Below are 14,310 nucleotides of genomic sequence, written 5' to 3'. Positions count from 1 at the left end.
TAGATGCAACATTTAAAAGACATTTCCATAAGTACATGAACAGACACGGTGCGGATGGATATGGGCCAAACACTGGCAAGTGGCAATAGTTTAGTTTGAGAACATAGTCAGCATGGAACAGTTGCGCTGAAGTACTGTCTGACTAACTGTTCTGTCGTGGTCTTCAAACTATTTTCTTGCCTTCCACTTTAAACATGGATACTGTACCTGCATCCAACACATAAACCACTCAAAAAAAACCTCATCCACACAACATAAATATCCACACACTGTTGTTCAAAAATCAGACAAACTCAGCCTTTAATATATTCAATGACCCCCTAACTGCAGGAAGACACCCGCACTTCTAATCCCAGATCATCTTGCTAATACACCACTTGCCTTGCTCATTGCCTGCTGCACGAGTCTGACAACTGGCACAGAAGGACACTGATGCCCCTCTGAACATCCACGCATCATTCCTGATGAAGGGCTTGTGCCCAAATCTTCGACTGTCCTACTGCTCGGATGCTGCTTGACCTGCTGTGCTTTTCCAGCACCACACTTTTTGACTCTAATCTCCAGTCCTCACTTTCTCCATATCCCAATATATCACCATTTAAACAATACACCGTTCTGTCTATTTTCACAGCAAAGGCTTTAACTTTACATTGGGGTACTGTATTTGCCATGTGTTTGCCAACTGTGGTCCTCCCTCTATCGGGGAGACTGAGCTTAAACTTGGGGAACGGTTCGCCGAGTATCACAGCCACGTCTGCAAAGGCCGACCGGACCTCCCAGTCACCACCCATTTTAATTCATCTTCCCACTCCCTTTCTGACATGACCATCTTTAGCTTCCTCCATTGCCACAACAAACCAAACCGCAAATTGGAGGAACGCCTCATCTTCCGCCTGAGCAGTCCACAGTCCGGAGGATTCAACATTGAATTTTCCAATTTCAAATAACCTGCATACCCATCCCCCCAACTCCATTCCCAGCCTGCCACCAACTAGATTCCTTCCTCCCATTCACCAACCAGGTTGTACACTCTACCTGTCTCCACTTCTCCCCAATTCATCACCCTGCCCCCAGCACACCATTGTTCTGCAGTTCTCCCTGTGCCCCTCCCCCCCAAGTCCTTAACAAGGGTTACACCCGAAATGTCGACTTCTCCACCTCCTGATACTGGCTGGCTTGCTGCGTTCTTACAATCTCCTGTCTGTCTATTTTGCCAATTGAGACACAGGCCTGGACCAACCTTTCCAGAGTTTGTCTCCTCCCTGGATTCACTCCCATTCCTTTCAGTCGCTCCAAGTCAACAATTGAACCTCAGAATGAAATATAAATGGAAAAAGGGGTGAGAAGAGAGTGCCATACTCTCAGATGTTGGACAGAGGAAGGAAGTTGCAGTCTGGGGTGAAGCTCAATCTTCATTCAGAAGGAAGAGCAGGAGCTTCGTCAACCTTCTGCATTCACTGCTAGGGGAGATCTGAATGGCAGGAGGACAAGTCTCCTTCCGGTCCTCCAGTGCTCCTTATTTGTCCATCAAAAGTAGGTCTCGCCCTTTATCTGTTGACAGCAAGGAACATGCCCAATGTTTTGGTGACGCCGGCAAACATGCGCCATGTGTCTTGACACTGAGGAGTGTACACAATATGCTCTGTGGCGATGCTGGTGTTCTTGACAGATTTTAGGTGTACAAATGCTAATCAGAGAACAAAAAGGGTAGAGCCATAATTTTTTTCCCCCTATGTGGCTCGATATTTTATAGCTTTTGCATTTGTCTGGCTGCTCAATGTTTTTATGTCTTTTCCCCAGTGTTGGAGTCAAATTCAGAACTAGAGGGCATAGATTTAGGGTGAAAGCAGAAAGATACAAAAGATATTTAAGGGACAAGTTTTCCATTCAGAGCACGGGGTGGTGCATGTTTGGAATGATCCCCCTTTTCCATTTACATTTCATTCTGGGGTTCAGTTGTTGACTTGGAGCAACTGAAAGGAATGGGAGTGAATCCAGGGAGGAGACAGACGCTGGAAAAGTTGTACCATGCCTGTGTCTCAATTGGCGAAGTGGTGGAGACTGGTACAATTACAGCATTTAAAAGGCATCTGAATAGGAAGGATTTAGATGGATGTGAGCCAAGTGCTGGCAAATGGGACGAGATTAATTTTGGATAGCTGGTCAGCATGGATGGGGAGGTCCAAAAAGGTCTGTTTCTGTGCTGTATATCTCCAAATCTAAAGAATAAAGAATATACTTTCACAAATAACTAACTATATCCATGTTGATAAGGCTTAGTGCACCACATACTTTACTAGCCATTCTCAACAGGTCCTGCCCCTTCAATAACTGAGGAACATAGACATGCTGGTGCATAATCTCCTTCACTAGTATTTACACACTACCCTCAGCAATTGCACAAGTAACAGCAAAGAGTAAACAGCACAAGGATTAAACAAACACTGAGGGTAAACAGCACAAGCCCCAGTAAAATCAGACGGAAAGTGAGTGTATAATGTCACTATGACAGGACAGGCCCCACATTCCTTCCCCTCCGCCCCCCCCCCCAACCTGCCTCACCTTTCACCTCCCGGGCCCAGTACCTTCCAGGTGGCCCCAGAGTTGACACAGGGGCCGCCCCACGACCAGTAGAACTCCACCACCCAGGCGGCCGCCGGGTTCCCAAACAGGCCCTTAACCCCATCCGCCTCCAGAATGGTCACCGGCTCCTACCTGCTGTACAGCCGGGCGGTGTGGCCGTGACACAGCAGCTGCACCAGGAAGGCGGCGGTGCCCAGTGACGGGTGTCTGCCCCGGGCCGCACGGCGCCATTTTCCTAACGGCCGCCCCTTCTCCTCCCAACCGCCTTCACCCCCGCGTGACGTCAGCTCAGGGGGGATGGGCGGGGCCGGGGGAGCCTCACCGTCACCAAGTGACAGCCACCTCGCGCTACAACTGCTCATTCACAAAAACAAACTCTCCTGTCTCGCTCTGCAGCTGCAGGGGGGACACTGCCACGTTCCGAGTAGCCCTGTCTACACTGGGAAAGCTCACGGCTCAATTTAAACAGATATCCCGACATATAACGGAACGGCGTCATATCTAAAGGGGGCAATCTGCATTTTAAAGAGACGTGGACATTTTAACGGGTATTTCTGCAAACAAAGGGGTTTAAATGGACGAGATTACATTTCAAAGGGATGTGGGCACATTCAAAGGGATATCTTAATATGTAAAGTCACGCAGTTATATCTAAATGAATCTACCATTGGTGGGTCCACATGGGGGAGATGTCGTTCAGTTGCCCTAAGTGCTGGAAGGCTTCAGCAATTCCTCAGCCCTGCTGAGGTACCAGTCCGTTCACACCAGGGAGAAGCCGTTTTCCTGCCCGAGTATTGGAAGTGCTTTACCCGCTCCTCCACACTGCTGAAGCACCAGCTGGTCCACACGGGTGGGGGAGGGGGAGGCCATTATGCTGCCTGAGTGTAGTCGTTCAGTTGCCCTAAGTGCAGGAAGGCCTTCAGCAATTCCTCCTCCCTGCTGAAGCACCAGTGTGTCCACACCGTGAGAGGACCTTCAGCTGGCCCGAGAGTGGGAAGAGGTTCATGTTTTCCTGCAACTTGCGGAAGCACCAGCGGGGGCACCAGCGCTCCCAGCAATCAGATCCCACCAGTGACGCTGCCTTCGGTCACCCCCCAGGACTTAAACTCCTGCCAGTTCTGACAGTGGGTGCAGTGGGAGAGTAGGTGGGCTGTTTTTGTTTTCTGCTGTACTGCAATTGCCTCCCCTACACCCCACAACCCCAACCCCATAGTAGTTCAGGGTTAGCACTGCTGCCTCATGGCACCAGGAAACCAGGAATAATTCCACCCTTGGGGGTCTGTGCAATTTATGGAGGGTAGGAATATGGATCTGAGTGGGTTAGTCTTCGGAATATCAGTGCAGATGTGTTGGGCTAAATGACCTGTTTTTCCACATTGTAGGAGTTCTACGATCCTATGAGCTTTGCTTTCAGTGGACACTGCTGCTCATTGAGCCAGGGACACACATTGCCAATGAAATGATCCAGAGAAACCTAAGACCGCAAGACCATCAGAGCAGATGTTAGGCCAATGGGCCAGACGAGTCTACTCTGCCATTAGTTAGAGACAAAAGTAGTGCAGATGAGATTAGCTACATTGTGGAAACAGGACATTCATCCCAACAATTCCACACCGACCCTCCGAAGAGTAATCCATCCAGACCCATTTCCCTCTGACTAATGTACCTAACTCTATGGGCAATTTAGCAAAGCCCATCCACATGACCTGCACATCTTTGGTTTATGGAAGAAAACAGGACCACCCAGAGAAAACCCACGCAGACACTGGGAGAATATGAAAACTCCTCACAGACAGTCACCCAAGGCCGGAATCAAACCTGGGTCCCCGACACGGTGAGGCTGCAGTGGGAAACACTGAGCCACTACATGTTGCAACCCGAAGTAGGCAAGCAGGAGGCTGGGAGAATACAGCAAGCCAGGCAGCACCAGGATGTGGAGAAGTCAGCGTTTTGGGTATTAACCCTTCTTCAGGACTGAAACGTTGACTTCTCTGTGAGAAACGATTTACGGAAATGTTGCTGGGGGTTTGGAGGATTTGAGCTACAGGGAGAGGCTGAATAGGCTGGGGCTGTTTTCACTGGACCATCAGAGGGAGAGGAGTGACCTAATAGAGGTTACAAAATCATGAGGGGCATGGACAGGTTAATAAACAAGGTCTTTTCCCTGGGATGGGGGAGTCCAGAACTAGAGGGCATAGGTTTAGGGTGAGAGGCGAAATATATAAAAAGGGACAACTTCTTCATGCAGAGGGTGGTACATATATGAAATAAGCTGCCAGAGTATATGGGTCAGGTGTTGTCAAATGGGACGATATTAATTTAGGATATCAGGTCAGCATGGACAAGTTGGACTGAAGGATCTGTTTCCACGCTGTACGTGTCTCTGACTACTGGTCCTGATGTAAGTTTAAAATAGAGTCCAAGTAACTTTGAATAGTTCAATCTTGTTGAGCTCACCTCCTCAAAAGTTTCAAATGAATCCCTCTGAGAGAAACTGTTTAAACATGCTGAGTTGCACAAAGTATAGTATCCCATCAAGTTCAACATAAACCCAGAGTAGAAGAAGTCAGAAGTCAGAACATCAAGGGGACCAAAACTGATCACAATATTCCATGTGCAGCCTCATCAACGTCCTGTATAACTACAACATAACTTGCCAACATCTATACTCAATTCCTTAACTGATGAAGGCCAGTGTGCTGAAACCTCTCTTCACTGCCTTGTGTACCGATGTTGTCAGAGATATAGGACCAACATTAAACTGATGCACAATCCAGCTGCTGAGAGCCCAGAAGCAGAGTAATGCTGCGTGAGTGTGCTGGGCTTTAGATTTTGACACCACCTCCCCACACTTCTGGAGACCTCAGGTCTGTAGCTTGCCTTCTTATCCTTGAGGGTTTTCCACCTGTTTGAAACAGCCTGTCCTGCAATTAAGCCCTTTACTCCAAGGCGTTCCTTCTACAGGCAGAATTAATTGTCCTTCTGTCACACAGTTATTAAACACCATTATCTCATCTGTCCAAAGGAACATCTCATTGTTTTGCCTCCTCCTTCCCAGCGATAGTTAATGTATGTTATTTGTTAACTCCCTTGTAGCAGTTTCTCATTGGCCCTTTCGTTTCTTGGTCCAGAAAGAGTTATTGCTGACTCATGAAGTTATCAAAGTTCTGGAGCTTACAGGAACACACCACATTCCTCTCTGCCTCCTCCGGGAATAACGATTGCTCCTGAGATACTCACAGTTCCTGACGTTCCTTGATATCCCCAAATACAATCCATATGTCAGGAAATCACTGGTGCTGCCCTGACATAGATAGTCACTGTTGGAACAGAAGGATTATGGGGAGAAAATGCAGAAATCCGAAATGCAAAGAGACTTGGGAGTTCAAGTCCAGGATTTTCTCAAAGTAAACTTGCAGATTGAGTTGCACTTTCCCCTGCAACTGCCGAATGTTTAACACCAGCCCATTTACCTATTCCCTCCTCGCTATCCAAGGGGCCAAACTTACCTTCCAGGTGAAGCAGCACTTTACCTGCACTACCCACAACCCAGTCTACTGCATTTGCTGCTCACAATGTGGCCTCATCTACAGTGGGGAAAACGAACCGTAAACTGGGTGACTGCTGCACAGAACATCTACGTTCTGCCCGCAAAAAAGACCCTGAGCTTCCAGTTGCCTGCCAATTCCACACCCTACTCTGTTCCCTGGCCAACATCTCTGTCTCAGGTTTGCTGTTGTGTTCCAGCGAAGCTCAGCACCAGCAAAACGAAGAGCACCGAATATTTCACTTGGGGACCAAACATCCCTCCGGTCCCAATATCCAATTCAATAATTCTAGGGCCTGAACTCCATAGTATCCTCATCCCTTCCCCACACACCAAGCCTTGTTATCAGACAGTCTGTCATTCCACACTAATTAGCCACGAACAGTCTCCATTAACAGTTATTCACCCTCCCACGCAGATCGTTATCAACTCCTTTTTCTGTCCAACAGTTCTTCCCTCGCTTTGGGCTCTGTCCTGATCTCCGCCTTCCTCCCACAATATCTCCTGCATATAAACCGACATTTTCCCAATCACCATCTGTTCTGTGGAAGGGTCACCGGCAACTCCTGTTTTTTGTTCCTGATATACAGCATCCGCAGTTCTTTCAGATTTTTATTGAGAGAGAGTTGGAAATTGTTTCGAGAGACAGAAGGAGAAGGGGGAGAAACAGAACAGACATGAACGTAAAATCATTGTAGTGCGATCACTTCCCTTAAGCATGAATCGAGCGCCTGGGCCATCTGTGAGCTTGTGGCGCAACGGTAGCGCGTCTGACTCCAGATCAGAAGATTGCGTGTTCAAATCACGTCAGGCTCACTACAATCAACGTCTAACATTTCCAATGAAGAAAGGAGTACGTTCACTCCGTATATCGGTTGTGTCTGCGGAAACTTTCGATCACACGTGAATGTTTGCTTTGTGAACACTGTCGGGGAGGTGGTGTGCCCATTGTTTGGGGAAATGCGCAGCTCCCCGCAATGTGAGAAGTAAAACACAAACTGTTCATCACGGGGTTTAAACACACAGCCGCTTCGTTCAGTTGGTGACAGCGTGGTGTGAATAACATTATACCGATATTTTTACAACATAATCTAGAGATTGCCATCCAGGTTTTAGTCACATCAAACTGCCACGTAATGATGTTATGGCCCCAGTAAACTATAATAACGTGAAGATCGCTGGGATGATTTTCTACATCCGACTGCAATATAAACACAGATCATTGTTTCCAGTTTTGGTGGAACAAAAGACATCGTATTGATGGAAAATTACAGTTAGTGCAAACACAGCTAGCCATCGATAAATATTAATCCTGTTCACTTCAATGGCCAAATTTCAATTCAGAAACCAAGTGCACTCGGCTGTTTGTAACAGAGACAACATGACAAAATGGCTCATAGGAGGAGAAATGGGACATTGAGGAGGAGTGAAATGTTTGCTTTTGGTCACCTCCACAATTGTTAGAAAAACAGGTTGAAAGGATTCTTAAAAGGTGTCTGAAGGAGTGGTGAGGGATAACACTTCAGACAGCGCAAAGGGGAAGACCACTTTCTAGTGGAAGAAAAAGACATTCCTTATTTCTGAAAGAACTGGGAAACAGAAGAGGGGATGAAATCTGACTTGGGAGCTATTTCCTATTTGTTGAGGATGTTGCTTCATCACAGTCTTGGTTTAGAGCATAAGCTCTTCATCAGGAATAAAGGGTGGCCCAAGGGGGCTGAGAGATAAATGGGAAGGAAGTGGGGCTGGAGGGAAGGCAGCTGGGAGTGCAACAGGAACATGGAGGTAGGGATTGATGGTGATAGGTCAGAGATGAGGGTGGAGTAAATAGGTGAGAAGCAAGGTGGACAGGTATGACAGGTCAAGAGGTTGGTGTCGAATTGGAAGGTTGGATTTGGGACAAAGTGGGGGAGCGGAAATAAGGAAACTGATGAAATCTGCATTGATACCATGTGGTTGGAGGGTACTAAAGCAGAAGTTGAGGTGTTTTTCCTACAAGTGTCGGGTAGCAAGAGGTTGGCCGTGGAGGAGGCCCAGGACTTGCATGTCCTTGGTGGAATGGGAGGGGGAGTTAAAGTGGTAAAAACAATGACTGCAGATGCTGAAAACCAAATACTGGAATAGTGATGCTGGAAGAGCACAGCAGTTCAGGCAGCATCCAACCAGCAGCGAAATCGACGTTTCGGGCAAAAGCCCTTCATCAGGAATAAGGCAGTGAGCCTGAAGCGTGGAGAGATAAGCTAGAGGAGGGTGGGATAAAGTGTTCAGCCACAGGGCGGTGTGTCGGTTAGAATTAGAGTCCAAGAGTTGTTCCCTGAAATATTCGGTTCGTTGGCATCCAGTTTCCCCAATGTGGTTGAGACCATATTGCGAGCAATGGACATTATCGTATAAATAGATTGCATAAGTCTTAGCCTGCCAGAATTATTTTCTTTTATGAAATTAAAGAACATTTTTATTCAATTGGATGACTGCATGAAACGGTTTGTTGGTCAGATTTGAATCATCACTCCCAAATGAGACGATGCCATGAATATCAGTGAACTGCTCTTTTTGTTAAAAACCACAAGTTCTTGATTTATTTTCACAACTTACTGGTATTCACACCTGCACATTCAATGTCAAGCTCTGACATCAGAAATTAAATTACAGCATTAATTTTGACTTGAAATATTCGAACAAACATATTAATAGCACACAGTGAATCGCAAGTCTGATTAGTCTGAAATTAAATTTGACCAAAAAAATATAAAATCAAGATGGGAGATAAGAAATGGGGGAAGGGCAGAAGGCGAGAAATGCAGCATCATAGAAAGTGCTCCCCCAGAGTGTGCATTTTACCAACTACCACTGCTAAATATAAACACTCTGATATGATCCTTCGGTTTTAATGTAAACCATAGCCCCATACAGTAGGTACCATTTAAATGAGTTAAAAATACAAGTATTGAGCAAATCCAGCCTCCAGCCTTACCCCCCCCCCCCCCCCCCCCCCCGCTTCTTGGAGCTTGGACCTTCCTCCAGCTCCGGGGGGTTGTTGAACCTCTGGGCTCCAGCGGCCACGCCTCCACTGAACAAGCTTTGGGAAGCAGATGCAAAGGCAAGATGCAGAACAGAGAACCTTTGTATATGAAAGTAGCTTACAGAGACATTGAGCAATAGAATCACATGGTTTTTACCCATCGACCTCTGGGTTATCTATCCAGCACACTCACGCAGCAATTCTCTACTTCTGTGCTCCCAGCAGCTGGATCGTGGATCAGTTTAAAGTCGGTCCTATATCTCTGATTACATCGGTACACAAGGCAGTGAAGAAAGGTTTCAGCACACTGGCCTTCATCAGTTAGGGAATTGAGTATAGATGTTGGCAAGTTATGTTGTAGTTACACAGGACGTTGATGAGGCTGCACCTGGAATATTGTGATCAGTTTTGGTCCCCTTGGTGTTCTGACTTCTGACTTCTTCAACTCTGGGTTTGTGTTGAACTTGATGGGATACTTTGTCCAACTCAGCATGTTTAAACAGTATCTCTCAGAGGGATTCATCTGAAAGTTTTGAGGAGGTGAGCTCAACAAGATTGAACTATTCAAAGTTACTTGGACTCTATTTTAAACTTACATCAGGACCAGTAGTCAGAGACACGTACAGCATGGAAACAGACCCTTCGGTCCAACTTGTCCATGCTGACCTGATATCCTAAATTAATCTAGTCCCATTTGACAGCACCTGACCCATATACTCTGGCAGCTCATTTCATATATATACCACCCTCTGCATGAAGAAGTTGTCCCTTTAATTTGTTTCGCATCTTACCCTAAACTTATGCCCTCTAGTTCTGGACTCCCCTACCCAAGGAAAGGACATTGTCTATTACACTGTTCATGCCCCTCATGATTTTATAACCGCTATTAGGTCACTTCTCTGCCTCCTCTCTATGCTTATCTCTCTATGCTTCAGGCTCACTGCCTTTATTCCTGACGAAGTGCTTTTGCCCGAAACGTCGATTTCGAAGCTACTTGGATGCTGCCTGAACTGCTGTGCTCTTCCAGCACCACTAATCCAGAATCTGGTTTCCAGCATCTGCAGTCATTGTTTTTACCTTCCCAACTCCAATACTCAGTCAGAGGATTGGGAACGCTTTCAAAACCCACAAAAAACAAACAGGAAAGAATGGAGGGACAAACCGATTTTTTGAGAGTGAGCTTGGAAGCATCACTGAGAAATCGGCGGAATGGGTTTATTGGGGACGCGTTCTCCTTAAATACACTATATACGTATTTCTCTTGTGGTCTTCGTAGTTTCTCTGTGCTGTAGTGTGTAGTGGCTCGTTGAAATAATGTCCTGATCCAGCCTCGTTTGTGGGTGTTGGGATGATTGCTTCTGTGGTTAAGTATTTGGTTTGTGTGTGTTGTTTTTCTGTAGATGCCAGTTTGAAGTTCCTCATTGACTGTTCGCTCGACTGTGACATCTAAGAATGCAGTTTATTGTTGTTCTCCTCTTTTTCAAACCAGGACCGCCCCCCCCCCCCCCCCCAGGCCATAGTCTCACTACTTGGAACACCAATATACAGACTAGTCAAAGGCCTCCACTGAGGACTAAAAAACCAAATCGAAGATTCATGCCACTCCATTTACTCCATCCAAGAATTCCTGAACACCAAAGACACGAAGACAGAAGAGGATGGAATAATGTTGTCCTTTGACATAACAGCCCCGTTCACATCCATTAACATCAACGTGGCCAAAGAAAACTGAAGACACTACTCGAAGAACTAAAGACAAAAACACAGAACCAACTTCAGCAGCAAAGATAACACTGTCAACCTCGTGGAACTGTGCCTTACCACCCACTTCATATTCAGTAACAAGCCCGACAAACAAATCAACGAAACGCCCATGAAACACTTCTGTCATCAAAAAATGAAACACATTAGAGGAAACCTACAACACCATCAACAATCTCCTTCCTGGCATAAAATTCACAAAAGAGGAGAACAACAACAAAGTGCCATTTCTCGATGTCACAGTAGAGCGAACAGTCAATGGTAAATTCAAAACAGCCTCTACAGGAAAGCAACACACGCGAACCAAGTACTTAGCTACAGAAGTAATCATCCCTACACATACAAACAAATCTGAACGAGGACACTGTTTCAACGAACCACAACACAGTGCAGCACCCAGTGACTCCGAAGACCAAACATTAACTCGACAGCGCATTTAAGGAGAATGGGCAGCCAAAAATACACACTGCAAATTGCTTCCCTGACCGGGAATCGAACACAGGCCGCAGCGGTGAAAGCGCCGAATCCTAACCACTAGACCACCAGGGAGACGGCAGCGAAGGTTGACAGCTCTACTGAAAATTGCTTCCCTGCCCGGAAATCGAACCCGGGTCACGGCAGTTCGAAGGCTTCCACCAAAGTCATTTCTTGTATCCATTGCTCCCGATGCGGTCTCCTCTACATTGGGGAGACTGGAGCCCCGTCGCAGAGTCAAGTCACAGCGTTTGAGGGAACATCTCCAGGACACCCGCAATAATCAACCCCATCGCCCTGTGGCCCAACATTTCAACCTCCCCTCCCACTCTGCCAGGGACATGCAGGACCTGGGCCTCCTCCATCGCCCCTCCCTCCCCACCCGATGTCTGGGGGAAGAACGCCCCAACTTCTGCCTCGGATACATTAAACCCCAGGACATCAATGTGGACTGCACCAGTTTCCTCATTTCCCCTCCCCCCACCTTCCCTGAGTTCCAACCTTCCAGCTCAGCGCTGTCCTCAGGACCTGTCAATCTCCCTTCCCACCTATCCGCTCCACCCTCCTCTCTGACCTGTCACCTCCATCCCCACCCCCATTCACCTATTGTACTCTTTGCTACCTTTGGCCCAGCACCCCCCAATTTATCTCGCCACCCCTGGAAGCGTCCTGCCTCTATTCCTGATGAAGGGCTTTTGCCAGAAACGTCGATTTTCCTGCTCCTCGGAAGCTGTCTGACCTGCTGTGCTTTTCCAGCACACTCTGATCTAAATTCTGGTTTCCGGCATCTGCAGTCCTCACTTTTGCCTACCCAATAAACCCAGTGTGCCGATTTCACATCAACAAACTGACACAAGTAGACACAACGTCTGCAGAAACCCTAGCACTTTACTTTACATGAAAGACATCTGGGAAATGATGTCCAGACAACTTAAACCTCTCAGCATCATGGTCGCCCACAAATTTACCAACACACTTAAACAGCGGCTAATGAACCTGAAATACCCGATACAAACAACCAGCAAACGAATGTTATTTACAAAATAACACACAAGGAAATATATACATAAACTCTGTCACACAGGTCTCTGGCAAGAAATGCTGGGATGAGATAAGGAAGATTTTTTTCAGCCAAAACGAATCGGCACTGACTGGAAAGCCATTCAAAATCAAGGCTGTCAGCCCAGGATGGAAGACCCGAAGGGATGAACAGTTTTCTTATTTCCTGATGATTTACAAAGCTGAGACTGGGTTTTGGTGTTTGTTCCCTTTCCACTCCCAAGAGCCGCAGTGGTTGGGGCGGTGAGTTGGGGAAAGTGAAATGTGCCCATGAGCAGCGTGTGTGGCTTTTTAAGCTTCCTCTCCTCTGACAGTGCTATGACTTGATTCTGGTGTTCTCAGGGACACTTACTGACGCGAGAGAGTGAAATGAGTCACGTTTCTGCAGATCAGGAATTCAAACCGTATGCCGGCTTCAGGACAATGAGAAAGATTAATTGGGGTGAGTGAAGAAGCTGTGAGCTGCATTTCAAACAGGTAGGTGGAGTCAGATGCGTCATCCATTGCCCCTGTCACTGTGCGGATCTGACGTCGCCATGCTGCAGAGTTCTGACGTTAACACGGACATGCGCAGCAATGGGAACATTCACAAGAGGAACAGCCAAAGTTCATCACCGTCACTGCTTCCCTTCCATCGTACAACTTTGTGAAGCAGTATCTTTCACTGGCAAATAAAACACCTTTGTCCTCACGTGCCTGCTTAACTTCGATCACGACTTCACGCCCCTCACTGTTCTAGTCTCATTTCCAAACTCTTGGCTCATCGCCTCAAAAGCAGCTCTGTGGGTATCTGCTAGTTACACGTTGACAGGCAGTGGGCTACAGATTCCCGACCAGTCCCAATGTGATTGAAATACTTCAAACACTCCACTGATTTGCTTCTTGAAAAAAACCGTGGAGCAATCTCTCTTTCTTTTTGACGACATTTCTCAACTGTAGTCGGCAGGGTTCACACCTGCGTGGGGAAACCGCAATGGATTTCATGTCCATCGCATTCGCTACTCGGCCCATCAATACAGAACCACACTGACAGCTTCATTTCCCAGGTCTCTCTGCCTGTGGAGCTGAGAAAGTGTGAATCATTGCAGAGTTTGTTTGAATCCAATCACTTCACAGGTTTCGAAAGGGTTAAATATCTGCAAATGGCGAGTCTACGTGTTCCATCCCGAAAGATGAAATGGACGCTCAGTAAAAAACAAAAATAGAAATTACAGAAGCAACTCAGCAGGTCAGGCAGTATCAGTGGAAAGAGAATCAGAGACAACATTTCAGAACTCGTTTTTTACCTCATCCAGGTCCAGCCAAAACTGTTTCTCCAGCAGTTTCGCTTTCTGTCTCGGATTCTCAGCATCCGCAGTTCTTCACGTTAGAAATTCAAACAATTCAGAAACCCCTTTGTGCTACCTCAGTGGAGAAGATTTCCGTTTGGGAAAGATTTTCCTGAAACGATTAAAAACGTGCACTTTCGCAGCCAAGAAAGCGTTAGGAGCGAGAACCAGAAACACGCTGTCCCGGGGTGGTCTCGAACCACCAACCTTTCGATTAACAGCCGAACGCGCTGACCAATTGCGCCACAGAGACAAACCCAAAAGCCACCCGCACAGCGTCTTTGAGGAATCTACTAATCAATTCATAATTCAACCCGCCCCGCCCAAAATTACCATTGTCTTCTATCAGTTTTACTTTTCCATAATAAAGCCTTGGACATTCATTATGGAGACATGGGGACAGCCTGATCCCACCATCTGCAGGCACATCCATGTCACGAGGAACGAGCTCTCCTACACCGGGGCCATCGCCCTCAGAGCCTTTCAGTGTTTTGCCTCTTCCCGAATTTTCTCATTGGCCCCGAGCCGAGAATGGG

General features: G+C 46.9%; 2 non-coding genes across 2 annotated transcripts; one reads left to right on the top strand and one right to left on the bottom strand.

The window, feature by feature from the left end:
• Positions 1-6,874: 6,874 nt before the first annotated feature.
• Positions 6,875-6,946, top strand: trnaw-cca (transfer RNA tryptophan (anticodon CCA)). The gene has a single exon. It is a non-coding gene; the product is annotated as a tRNA-Trp (tRNA).
• Positions 6,947-11,390: 4,444 nt separating this feature from the next.
• On the bottom strand, positions 11,391-11,462 carry trnae-uuc (transfer RNA glutamic acid (anticodon UUC)). The gene has a single exon. It is a non-coding gene; the product is annotated as a tRNA-Glu (tRNA).
• Positions 11,463-14,310: the final 2,848 nt, after the last annotated feature.

Source organism: Chiloscyllium punctatum, chromosome 36 (assembly GCF_047496795.1).
Source record: "Chiloscyllium punctatum isolate Juve2018m chromosome 36, sChiPun1.3, whole genome shotgun sequence".
NCBI classification, from domain to species: Eukaryota; Metazoa; Chordata; class Chondrichthyes; order Orectolobiformes; family Hemiscylliidae; genus Chiloscyllium; species Chiloscyllium punctatum.
The sequence above is the reverse complement of the archived record's forward strand: the minus strand, read 5'-3'. Positions and strand labels throughout refer to the sequence as shown.